A 13,475-nucleotide genomic window follows, 5' to 3' on the forward strand; every position below is an offset into this window, starting at 1 on the left:
TGTATCTAAAGTTATGAATATTGTCTATGTGTCTGTATTTCACATGTGATCACACTTGAGTGACACTCACTAGGCAAGATGCTTCCAGTCTAGAGAGGTGGTTGGGAAGGGCCCATTCAGGGTAATGGGCCATTAGGGGAAACAACAGGCCTTAGGAGAAGCTTATCCCCCGCTTGGGAGCCTGCCTGTGGACATTTCAGACAGCCTGTAAGGAGTGGCCGCTATGACTCTGCAAGAGCGTGTGACCAGCCCACATGACTCAGGACTCCATTTTGGGGATCTGTATTTTTCCACAAACTGGGCTGGGAGCTGTTTTTGAACCAGGGGTTCCCGCCATACGCTAAAGCTATATAAGGCAGGGAGTGACATCATCTGTTGTGCTTCCCTCCCCACTCAATAGAACTCCTGGAAACACCCGAGGAAGAAAAACTGAACTGGGGAAAGTGCTGGACCCAGGCTAAAGGGATGTCTAGCCTGATATGGAAACCTGGGGATCACAAGCTGCAAAGCAAATGCAGTTTGTCCCTTAAGACTCTGCAGCCTGCTTGTATCATCAGGCAGGGTGAGAATTTGCTAATTCATATCTTATTTTTCTAGTATCTCAGGCTTAGTTTGAGGTTTTGTTTATTTATTAGGTAATCTACTTGATCTGCTTGCTTTCATTTATAATAACTTAAAATTTACCTTTTTTGTAGCTAATACACTTGTTTTATGTTTTAACCTTAACCAGTGTGCCTTTAAGTGAAGTGTCTGGGGAAAAATCTTAGCTTGTTTACCAGAAGTGTGCATATTCCTCTCCACATTGAGGGAGGGGTGAACATATTAATGAGTGTACTGTACAGATCACTGTGCAGTGCAAGATGATATCATTTTGGGTTTATTCTCCAGTAGGGGTGGGAGGAGGGGCGTGCCTAGGGAGCTGGGAAATTGGCTGGTGTCTGATGTTGGCACTCAAGTAGCCTAGTTTGGGTGAGTGGCGCCACCTGCTGTCGTGTTGGGTGATAATAGGACATGAGTGAGGCTGGCTGTGTCCCCAATGCAGTTGTGTGTCTAAGGGCTTGGTTACACTTGCAAGTTACAGTGCATTGAAGGAGCCCCGAGCGCACTAGCTCACTCCTCATCCACACTGGCAAGGCACATAAAGCGCTCTGATTCCGCGGGTAGAGCGCTGCTGGTTCTCCACCTCGGCGAGTGGAATGACGTTTGCTGCGCCCCCGCTGGAGCACCGCAGAGCCAGTGTGGACGAGGTGTTGCATTACTGCACTCTGATCAGTCTCTGGGAATGACCCATAATCCCCTTAAGTCAAGTGGCCACTCTTCCATTGTTTTGAACTCGCTGTAGGAATGCGGATATGCCGTTTGAAAGCTCCGTTTCTGACAGCCGGCTGCTTATCTGCTCCGAGACAGATTAGTGTGGAATGCTGTGTGTGAGAGAGAGAGGCGGGGGGGGGGTCTGCTGCTGTCTGAACTTACAAGACAGCATGCTGACGTGCTCTCAGCCCCACAAAAACCCACTCTCTCTCCCCCCACATACACACAACACACTCCCTGTCACACTCCACCCCACCACCACTCCCATTTGAAAAGCACGTTGCAGTCACTTGCATGCTGGGATAGCTGCCCATAATGCACTGCTCCCAATGCCGCTGCAAGTGCCGCAAATGTGGCCACACCAGTGCGCAAGCAGCGGTCAGTGTGGACAGACTGCAGCGCTTTCCCTACTGCGCTCTCCAAAGGCGAGTTTAACTCACAGCGCTCTACATCGGCAAGTGTAGCCATGCCCTTAGAGAGGCACAGCAGTTCCCACAGCTCCCAGTCTGCACCCCGGGGTGACAACCCGTCACACCACTGACTATCTCCAATCAGGCACCTAAATGCACCCGGAAGTTCCCTGCTAAACAGGACCTGACTTCAGAGCTGCAGAGCACTGGCAGAGCACCTTCAGTGAGGTTTGTGGGTGCTGAGCACCCTCAGCTACCAGGCTGCTTTTATTTAGATGGCCCCAGCTTGGGAGATGTTGGCCTTACCCTCTCTGGCCCAGATCCTCAAAGGCATTTAGACACCTCGCTCCCATTGATTTCACTGGAAGAGAAGAGCCCAAATAACTGTGAGGATCTGGAGGACCTTTGTGCCTTTAGTTCCCCCTTTGTGAAACAGAGCTAGTAATCCTCACAGCTTGGTGGTGAAGTTCAGTTCACTAGAGCTTGTGAAGAACATTACAGTCCATTGGCGAACGGGCTTGTAGGATTCTTAGGTGCAAAGGATTCTTTTCCATAGTTTTATTTTAAAGAGACACCATTAGGTTAACAATGATATGTTACAAAAATATCTTTGTGTTTTATTAATAATGCCTTCAATTATTAACAATGAAAAAATCAACCCTTTCCTGTCCATAACTATTCCTGTGTTTTTGATTATTATGGGCCATTGAGTTTCAGTTTTGTTGGTAGCCAGTTTCACTTCCGGGCTCACTCCACAAGGTTTGGGTTGCAGACAATGCCGGGGAATGTTTACCTCTAAACAAAGGCTGTTTTCAATGGACTGGAAGAGGGGGGAAAATAATTCTCGTGCTCTTTGATTGGGTAAAACCTTGTTGTTAAAATGTTGGTCTTAAGGCAACCTGACAGTTGCTCCACCATTGTTGCTGCTCCCTGAGTGGTTGGAATGGGGGTCAGAAATGTTATTAATGATTCAGCGGTTTTCAGAATGTGACCTCCCAGCACCAGGCTGTGCCATCTTGGCTCCCCTAAGCTCCTGACAGATTGAGAGAGACACCTGCAAAAAAGATTCCTTGCCCATGCTGCAGCCTAGCAGGCCGATCTCACATCAGTGCTTCCTTTGGAGAGCTCAGTTCATGCTAGAAACAGTTTTGTGCATCTCAGTATCCAAAGCTGAAATTATAACATATTCCAGGGATCCAACTTCTCTTATTAAGAGGCTGAAGTTGGCTTCTTTTATTCTAGAATTCAAACGATTCATTTTAAAACACTGATCACCCTGCAGTGGCGTAGGACATTTATACTGTGTTCTTGGGCCTGATCCAAAGCCCACTGAAATCAATGAGAGTCTGGCTTCCATGGGCTTTGGGTCACGCTCCATGTTGGCAAGGACACAGCTCTGAGACTAATCTGTACAATGTCTTGAGTGAGTTGGGGGGAGGGGACTATTAACAAAGTGTGATGCACTAGCTCCTTCCATTCCTCTTTGCATGGTGCATGCTTAAGAGGATCATGTCAATTTAAAAAATCATCTTTTGTTAACAAACATGTCTTTACCGCCTGATATGATACCAAGAATACCTTTTAACTGCCTCTCTGCATTTATAGCACACAGAGCAGAGGAATGGCTGCTTAAAACAATGTTTTTCACTGGAATAATACTAAAATAATACTAAAATGGAAATGTTAATTTCATAAAAGTTTGGGCTGCAGACTTTTAAAGCTCCCCAGAGGAATTTGGATGTCCAATTTGCATCACAATTAATTGGAATTAAGTGTGCAAAACCCAGACGGGTCTTTGAAAATCTCCATTATGGTCTGCACATAATTTCAGCGTAAATTGACAGTGGTCCTGTAACAATATCAGAGCTAGGCTTTGGGGTAAGCCTCCAGCCTCTGTTTCTGAGCAAGGCCCCGATTAAAGAACTGGGAGCTGGAAACAAATAACCAGCTTCAGTTGCCTTCTTAATGGCAAACAATCCCTGGCTCCATTAGATGCCAGTGGAGTGTCTAATGCCATCAGATAAATTAATGGAGATATCCATCTCCTAGAACTGGAAGGGACCTTGAAAGGTCAATCAAGTCCAGCCCCCTGCCTTCACTAGCAGGACCAAGTACTGATTTTGCCCCAGATCCCTAAGTGGCCCCCTCAAGGATTGACCTCACAACCCTGGGTTTAGCAGGCTAATGCTCAAACCACTGAGCTATCCCTCCCCCAGATGGGCTGTCTCAGCCTTGTGATTCTCCGAGGGGGGGTTAGACTGGGGTATGAGGTGCTCATGAGAAATCCTGTTGGCCAGCTCCCAAGTAACATACATTGCTGAAGGCAAACAGAAGCTGGTAGCCACCAGAATGCCTAGCTGGGTCCCCTTGGAATAGCTTGGAGGCTTTCCTTGCTCAGGGACACGTGGTCCCTGGGGTGTTACTAAATCCACCAATAGTCCAATCGTGGTTAAATTAACACCGTCTTTCAAATGAGCTTGTTGCTTTAAAGTAGCTAAGTCTGTATGGTGGGCTCTGTTGTGCGAGATTGAGAGCTCCCTGAGAAAATGCAATGATGTTCAACTTTGCTAACTGAGAGAGAAACTCCCTGAGCAGCTCTCCAGCAGGGAGAGACCCAGGGCAGTGTTTGCTTTCAGAACTAGGGTGACCAGATGTCCTGATTTTATAGGGACAGTCCCGATATTTGGGGGTTTGTCTTATGTAGGCGTCTGTTACCCCCCACCCCTGTCCCAATTTTTCACACTTGCTGTCTGGTCACCCTATTCAGAACTGCTGGTTCTCTTGGTAAGGAAAAAGCTGTATTGGTGCAGAGAATCCTGCAGAATGGAGCGATCTCAGGACTTGAACAGTGCAGCAGATTCGTACTGACCAATACTAATCAATTGGAACGTCCGGAGAGTTCTGTTGCTGGGATAACTCAACCATTCCATGTGTGTTAGACTAATTGCTCAGGTAGAGCCAGGCATAGTGTAAACTTCCACTCCACCACTCCGCCGCTGCATCTCACTCCTAATCTGTTGAAGCCGCTGCAATTCCAATCCCATGTGGCTATACCAGTGCACCCTGGTAATCTTGTTTTGAGCCCCAATCCAGCTCTCTCAATGCATTTCAGTCCTGACCTACATCACCCCCTGCTATTCCAGTCCTGGGTTCCCCATGCATAGCTCTGCTGATGCCCCTGTCCTAGATCACTCTAGAGATCACTATGGATCTGGCTACACTGCAATGTAAGCCCACACTTAGCAGAACTCAAGTTATCAGACCCTGGTTTGTTAACCTAGGACTTGAGCGTCTATACTCATTTGTAACCCCAGGTTAGGAATTGTTGAACCCTGGGTCCCAACCTGGGATTCCAGCGTCTATACTGCATTATGTAGGCCCAGGCCCAACCACCCGTACCCCAGACTTCCTAGCGCCCTTCCAAAATATGGCCACTCTAGCCCTTTGTTCATGGTGCAGTGTGGAAAAACTTGACTGTCCACCAAACCTGACTGTCCAGAGGACAAAGAAAGTCAGCCCATGGGATTATGGGATACTTTTAGCTAAAGGGGACACCTGGGGGGGGGGCATGTGGGGTCACGTGCCCCCCAGATTTTCTGCTCAGCTTGTACTGAGCATGCTCAGTAACACTGCTTGCCCTCACTTTGCTCCCCCACTGTTGGCAGGCAGTCTGCTTTTAGCAGACTCCCAGAGCATGAGTCCAGTGGAGCTGTGTCTACACTGCAAAGCAACAGGGCTTGAACCCTGGGTCCTGGCTTGACTTAGGCTCAGACCTCCACCACTGTGGGGTCCTGGGACCCTGCATCTGAGCCCTGAGTTAGTGTGATTTGTGTGTATACAGAAGCGGTGTTAGGCTTGAACCTGAGTTCGCACCCTGGGTATACATTGCATTGTAGACACACCCTAAGTGTGCTGATGTGCGTGGCAGTTTCCTGACATGGACAGATAGCCCCTGGGGACTGGATGGAGATCCTTAAACTCATTTCAATTGTATCCTAAGAGAAATACCCAGGGCCCTAGTAGAGAAAGGTGAGGGCATTGGGCCCACCTCGCCAGCTGGTAACCTGCAGTACAAGCCAGGGACAGGGAGGGAGCTCTGCTATCAGTTATCTTCCTTCGTACAAAATCTACAAACAAGCTCCTTTTCCAAAGCAAAGGGGCCGAGGATTTCCCTACTGCCCTGGGGCACTGCACAGGGGCAACGATCCTGCCCCATCTCACAGGCTGTGAGGCCCTTTGTGAAGACTGTACAGTGTGGGCAATATTCAGAGAGCCAAGGAGCCTCCAGCCAGACTCCTGGCTCTCATTTGCTTTCCCCTTGGAAGCACTGGTCCCACTGCCAGCAAGGTCATCCCTGCTGCTCAGCCTTCTCACTGCTTCCTGTTCCTGTAACCCATGCTGCTCTGATCCATCTGTCCTGCCTGCTGCCGCTCCCAGGTGCAGCCTTCCCAGCACAATGTCCAGGAGCTGAGTGCCAAGGGGGCATGGGTCAAGCTCTCCTCAGAGTGAGCAGGTTGTGCTGTTCCGGTGGGCTCGGGTGCTGCTGAAACACCATGGAGAAGGGCCCTGTGTCTGCTAATGGAAATTCACAGTGGAATGGGCTGGGTTCCAGCCTCGTGTACCAGGTGCTGTACGGAGGGAACCTGCATCCCCAAGGCTGCCTTATGTCCCAGGTGCATTGTCTTTGGAGCATCTCTGACATATTCTGTTGCTGCTCAGAGGCTGCAGCAGAAAGTAACGGTAAAGGAGTTACATTTGCTCTGGAGTGTGTAGGACGATCCTGTGAGGATCTCAACAGAGAGAGGTTCTGAATAGGAAGAGGGATGAACAGAGGGGTGCTGCCCCACCCAGGGGCTTGTGTGGGGCTGATGGACTTTTGCAGTCTGTTAAAAATACAAATCAATCACTGGAGCACCTGCAAGAGCCAGAAGAGATTTAATAGCGCACACCAGTCTCAGGCCTTGTCTACACTACACAGTTTTGTCGACCAAAGTCAGCTTTCGTTGACAAAACAATGAAGGTGCACACACCACCATGCTCCTTCCACCAACAAAACTCTCCCTGCTTTGCCGACAAAATAGTGACGAGAGGCACAGAGCTTTTTTGTGGCAAAGTTATACCAACAAAGTGTCAGTGTAGACACTGCGCTTGGTTATGTTGCTGTAAATGGCCTCCAGGAGGTGTCCCACAGTGCCCATGCTGACCGCTCTGGGCAGCAGTTCGAATTCTGCTGCCCTGCACCCAGGTACACAGGCTTCTTCCCCCTTCCCCCCGCCCCACTTTAAATGACCAGGGATTTTTCTAATTCCACTTCCTGTTTGCTCAGCATGGACCGCTCACATTGCATCTTCCCAGCTGACCATGCGGCTCCACGCAGCAAATGCTCTCCCGCTTGGATCAGACCTGAGCTGCTGGGTCTGTGGGGAGAGGCGGCTGGGCAGTCCCAGCTCTGCTCCAGCCATAGGAACTTCAATACCTAGGGGCAGATTTCCCATGGCAGGCTGGCGAAGGGCTACGAACAGGACACGAAGATAAAGGAGCTGAGCCATGCATACCAGAAGGCAGGGAGTCGAACCATCATTCTGGTGCTGTGCCAAAAGCCTGCCACGTCTATAAGGAGCTGGATACCATCCTTGGCAGTGACCCCACTTCCACCACCAAGAGCCCTGTGAATACTTCGGCGGGACTGGAGGCAGCAGACAGTATAATCAACCTCAAGGATGAAGTCGCGGATGAGGAGATCAAGTTGGAGAATGACATGGGACAGGTGACAGGGTCGTCTGGTATTGTGGTGAGCCACGACCTCTTCTCGATCCAGAAGGGTTTGAGCCGGTCCCAGCACTCCGTCTCTGGCGCGCATGATGCAGGAGAGGGGAGCTTTGGTAAGTGATTTTTTTTGAGTTGATGCTGCTTTGTTATATGAGGTACAGCTGTCCGTTGCTTTGTTATATTCTAGAAGTGAGTGAAGGAATAGAAATGTGCAAAACTAGCTGTGTTTGTGTGTGCTTCATGTTCCCCTGTACCAGGGGCATAGCCACAGGTGGGCCTGGGAGGGCCATGGCCAACCCACTTAGCATCCTGGCCCATCCCCCATCCCCGGCTCTACTCCGGCCACAGCTTGCCCCACTCTGCCCGCCTGCCAGGCACTCCAGCCACGGAATGGGGTCAGAGCGCGGGCGCTTGTCCCGCTCCGTCGTCCGCCCGGCGCACCAGCCGGGGAGCAGGGTTGGGCGTTTGCCCAGCTCCGTCCACCTGCCCGGTGCTCCAGCCAGGGAGTGGGGTCGGGATGCGGGAGCTTGCCCCACTCCATCTGGCACTGTAGCTGGGGAGTGGGGTCTGGGGCTGGCCCCACTCTGCCTGCCCAGTGATCCAGCCGGGGAGTGGGTTCAGGGAAAGCCCCCGTGCCCCACTTTCACTCACTTGGGGGGCCAGGCCCAGCGTGGGGCATGGGACCGGTGCCGGTGCCACTGCCACTGGAGAGCAGAGTGTCCTCCCCCCAGGGGGCCCCTGGCCAGAGCATCCATCGCCTCCACCAAGGCCGGCTAAATGGGGTAAGGGAGAGGTGGGTCCCGATCCCTCCTCCCCCTGATCATTGCCTACCCACCCAAAGTTGGGGCCCACCCAAATGTCCCATCCTGACTACACCACTGCCCTGTAGCAGCTAAGCAGAGCGGCAGAACAATGTGTTAATGCACAATGAGATTTCATGGGAGTCCTCCAGAGAGATCTCTAGGAACATTTTCTGGAGATACTCACCCATCCTCTGCCGAAGGGTCCGTGGCAGAGCTGTTTTTGTGACAGCTGAGCACCCCCATATTCACCACTGTCCTATCATTATGTTTTGTACAAAGTGCCTTGTGCGGTATCATTTTAAAAGTCTTGATCTGGTGAACATTAATAGCTCATTGTATGTGAAGTTATAAAGTTTTGCTATGTATGTGTTACTGAATGTGAAGTTGGAACACCCACAACTAGCCTTTCAGGTAAACAATAAAGAAGCTAGACAGTGCTAATGGCCCATCAGCAAAGACAATGGACCATGGAAAAAGCTTGTCTTCACCTGGGAATGCTTCAGGCAGCCTATGGATAATGGCAGTGGCGGATTTAGAATTAGTAGGGCTCTGTGCGCAGCTTCATTTTTGGGGGCCCCCCCTCGGGACACAGCCAAGAAAAAGAGCATTCTCTCTTGTCTCCCCCCCACTCTGTTTTTCATTCTTTTTTTCTTCATCCTCCTCCTATATTTTAAGTAATAGGAAGTAAATGAAAATAAAGTGAGGTACCTTGATTGTTTTTGTAGTCTAACTTTTTTTTCACAGGCTACTTGAAAATTGTTGAGGGACTCACCGGACCACTTAATGATCTTTCCAAATGTTGTTTGTACCGTTAGCTAACTATTGCAAAGTGCTTTGGATAAGAGCACTTTATAAAAAAAAAATTAATAACCTTTCCTCGGTCCACCTGAATGGAGTTATTGGACCACAGTTTGAGAACTTCTGGTCTAGATGAAAGCTTGTATTTGCATTATGCTAATGTAAAAAATGTGTCAAAATAAAAAGTATAAATGATGCATGCATGGAAAAATAAAAGTTAACTTCCTCTGAAGAAACTTGAAAAAAAAATATTTATTCAGATAGCTTTTTTTTTTACATTTCTTCTTTACAAAATCGTCAATTAAGTCATCGTAAGTAATATTTTGTAAAGAGGCACTTTCAAGTGTCAATATTGCCGACCTTGTCAAATGTTCCTGACTCATCGTATTTTGCAAATAATTTTTAACTCGTTTCAATACAGAAAAAGAATGTTCACCAGAAGCATTTGTGACAGATATTGTTAAAAATATTTTCAGAATGGTTTCTACATTTGGAAAGGTTGCCTGCAAACCGTCACATACAAATCTATACAAATCAACTGATGATCTCGAAGCACAGACCTCATCATTTTCGATAAAATGAATGAAATGTTTCATTTCATCTTCAAAAAGATATACGTCTATGTCCTCTCGGTAGAATTCACTTAATTTCGTACTGTAGTGGCTTTTAGCATTTTCGTCTATACTTCTGTCAAAAACCACACAAAATAAATCAACCGTTTTCTTTAGAGATTCACCTCTACTTTGCAATTACACTATTAGTGTTTCACAAATAACATTGATGGTCTCAACGATGATCTTCTTTCCCTTTTAAATTGATTTCATTATCTCTAGTTTCATCGAAAAATAACTTCCTGCTTTTTTTACGCTTCTCATCAGATATATCGGAGGAACGTATATTTTCTGTCAATGTTAGTGCCTCTGCTTCCACCGAGCTATAGTCATTTCGAACTGCCATGATCAAACTTTTAACTGAGGCTAACAATTGTGCAGCATTCAATAAATGTGTATCAACCTTTTGCAGCGACTTGCTGATGGCATTAATTCTTTGAAGTAAACGGTAATTCTTTGAAGTAAAAGTACTCTTTTACTCCACAAAAGAGTAAAAACAGCAATATCGTACTTTTCAAACTTTTCTGCTAAGGATTTTGCTTCAGTTTTCGCACGTGGTTTTTCAGAATTTGATGTGGCTATGTCAGATAAGGTTTTCTTTACATCATCATAGCTCATTTTCAAAGCCAAAACAGCATCTGCATGAGCAGACCACCTGGTGTCACAAATTCTTTTGAGTGTCAAATGTTTTTTATTTGCCTGCTCCAAGCGTGATTGTAGCATACTCCACCGATGCGTGGAAACCAAAAAAAAGGCATACATATTTTGAACAAAGTAAAAAAAATGTGTAGCTCCCTCAAGATTCGGCTGCAGCTTTGCAGATTAAATTTTAGGAATGGCTGGAACATGGTATGAATAAAGTAGAGGAGCTTGCATCGTTCAGTCTTGCCTGTAGACCTGAATATTTTCCTGCCATATTTGTGGCATTATCAAAGCTCTGCCCAGGACAATTTTTGATGTACAAACCTAAATTTGCAATGATTTCCAAAACAGTTGTCTCTAGACATTCAGAAGTGTGGGATTTAGCGGGACAAAACAAAAAAAAAAAAACACTCTACAACTTCACCACTGCCGATCACATATCATTAATATTAATTGGGCTACATGACTCACATCTGGTGTTGAATCGACTATTATGGAATAGTACTTGGCATCCTTTACTTCATCATTGAATTGGTTTCTGAGCCACTCTGCCATTACAGTGATGAATTCATCGTAGGTTTGGTGCGTTAAAAAGTTGGTCTTCCCTGAGCCACAATACTGATCATTTTTCAAATGTTCTTTGAGAAAATCGTCAAATTCACTAACATATTCAAGGCAGGTTAAAAAATTACCTTTTTGATTTGACAATGATGACTCATCATGTCCTCTGAGAGGTAGTCCCAAAGAAGACAGCAGTTTGACCGTGGCAACAACACACCTCAGCACTTTCCTCCAACAAGAACACGCCTTTTCAAACTAAGCCGATAAAACAGAATCAGTTCTTCCAGATAATTTACACCTTTGAACAAACTTACACATAGCATTAATATGAACTTTGGAATTTTCATGATCAGAATATGTCTTGCAATGTTTCTCCAATTAGAGTGCCCGTCGACGAATGTTTGTTTTCCTTCACTATGGTCAGGGAATAATTTGCAAACATAACAGTAGCCTGCCTTAGTGGTTTCTGAAAAAAATCAACCAAATTCTCATTTGTTGTCCCATTTTTCTTCATCCTCAGAAAATGGGACTCATGAAGACCTCTAAATTGCTTTTGTCCTGAAACCTCATACTCTTTTCGCAAATTTTCCATATTACCTAGGTTTTTTGGTTTATTTACTAAGAAATAGTCTATCATATCCAAATCAACAGATTTTGGCCATAATGCAATGTCTTCAGGGTAGGTTTCTTCCCTTACTTCGACAAAATTACCAATATTTTGTAGTTCCATTGTCACTTCAGAGTTCACTTGTTCAACTTTTGCAGTCATTGTGGTATCCCCCCAACTCGGCAAGTGATCAGATAGTTCAGATGTTTCCTCGCCCATACTTTTGATGAATTTCCACTATTCAATACTTCAAGCTTTTTAAAATAAGATGACAAACTGTCTTTTTGCTTAGCTTCATCTTCTTGCCTCACCTTCATTTGTTTGCATTTTTGACTGCCCGACTCATAGTATCACTTCATTATTGCTAAAAAACTGACCTCTATTTTAGGCAGATTAAAAATGTCTGAAAGAGCAGGGGTCTAGCCACAGATGGGCCTGGCTGGGCCGTGGACCACCCAATTAGCTTTAACGCCATTAATCCTGCGTTTTTATCAAGCTCTGTAAAAACTGGATTTTGAACCATTACATACTAGTGACACATCATGGGCATTGTTTCAAAGTGCGGGGGAGGGTGCTTTTGTTCAATTGGATAATTTGTCAAGCAGACAGACTTTGATTGGCAAATGACAATTTCCCTTAGTTGCTGTTATGCTATTGCCGAGACAGCGAAAAAATGGCAAAGCAAAAATCTTTGCTAGTCTACTTAAAAAAACACACGTTTAGCTCACAGTTTGCAGAATAAGTTCACAGAATACAAAAAGCCTGGACCGCTTCACGACTTGCAACTCTTATAAATTAATTCATTTGTCAGATTTGTCCTGCATTTTGGGGCCCCCTATTGTTGGGGGCCTTGTGCCACTGCACGGTTTGTTTCACGGTAAATCCGCCACTGGATAATGGCTGCTATGATTCAGCAAGGCATGCAAGGGCATGTGAACAGCCCTCATGATACTGAACTCAATTTTGATACCTGTATTTTTCCACGAAGGGGGCTGGGAACTTGGCTTAGAGCAAAGAGGTTCCTGCCATATGGAGAGATGATATGCATCCGAAGAAGTGGGCTGTAGTCCACGAAAGCTTATGCTCTAATAAATTTGTTAGTCTCTAAGGTGCCACAAGTACTCCTGTTCTTCTTTTTGCGGATACAGACTAACACGGCTGTTACTCTGAAACCTATAAAAGATGGGGAGTGACATCATTTCGGGGCCTCACTCCCCACACAAGAGAACACCTGGAAATACCTGAGGAACAAAGACTGAACTGGGGGGAAGTGCTGGTCCCAGGCTAAAGGGATTTCTAGCCTGTGTATGGAAGCTTGGTGGACTGCTTGTATCATCAGTCAGGATTTGAATCAGCAATATCTCACCTTATCTAGTATATTAGCCTTAGATTGTGTATTTGTTTCTTTCCTAGGTAATCTGCTTTGATCTATTTGCTCTCACTTATAATCACTTAAAATCTATCTTTCTAATCTTTCCGCGAACAGCAGAGGCTAACAGCGGGAGTTTGCCTGGGAGTTCGCTTGGGGAGAGCTCACTGAGGCTTTCATCTGCAGGTTTCTCTGAGTAGTTCCTGCAACAGTTGAGGAAATTCTTAAGAGGACGGTGATATGGAAGGTGAGCGATCAGCTGTTGTAACCTGCACAGGTTGTGCCATGTTTGTCTTTCTTCCACAGGACAGAAGCGACTTTGTCTGTACAAAGTGCAAGCTGGTCTCCATATTGGAAGAGAAGGTTCGAGGGCTGGAGAAACCAGTATCAACTCTGCGTTGCATAAGGGAAAATGAAGATTTCCTGGACAGACGTCAGGAGATGCTTCTACAGGCACAAGGTTCTGAAGAATTGGAGCAGGCTGTGCAGAGGGGACTGACGGACGGTGAAGAAAATTGGCAGCATGTGACCTCCAGAAGGAGAAAGAGGAGCGTCCATGCACCAGCAATGGAGATACAGGTGAGCAACCGTTTC

The sequence above is a fragment of the Malaclemys terrapin genome, chromosome 17 (genome assembly GCF_027887155.1).
Source record: "Malaclemys terrapin pileata isolate rMalTer1 chromosome 17, rMalTer1.hap1, whole genome shotgun sequence".
Lineage (NCBI taxonomy): Eukaryota > Metazoa > Chordata > Testudines > Emydidae > Malaclemys > Malaclemys terrapin.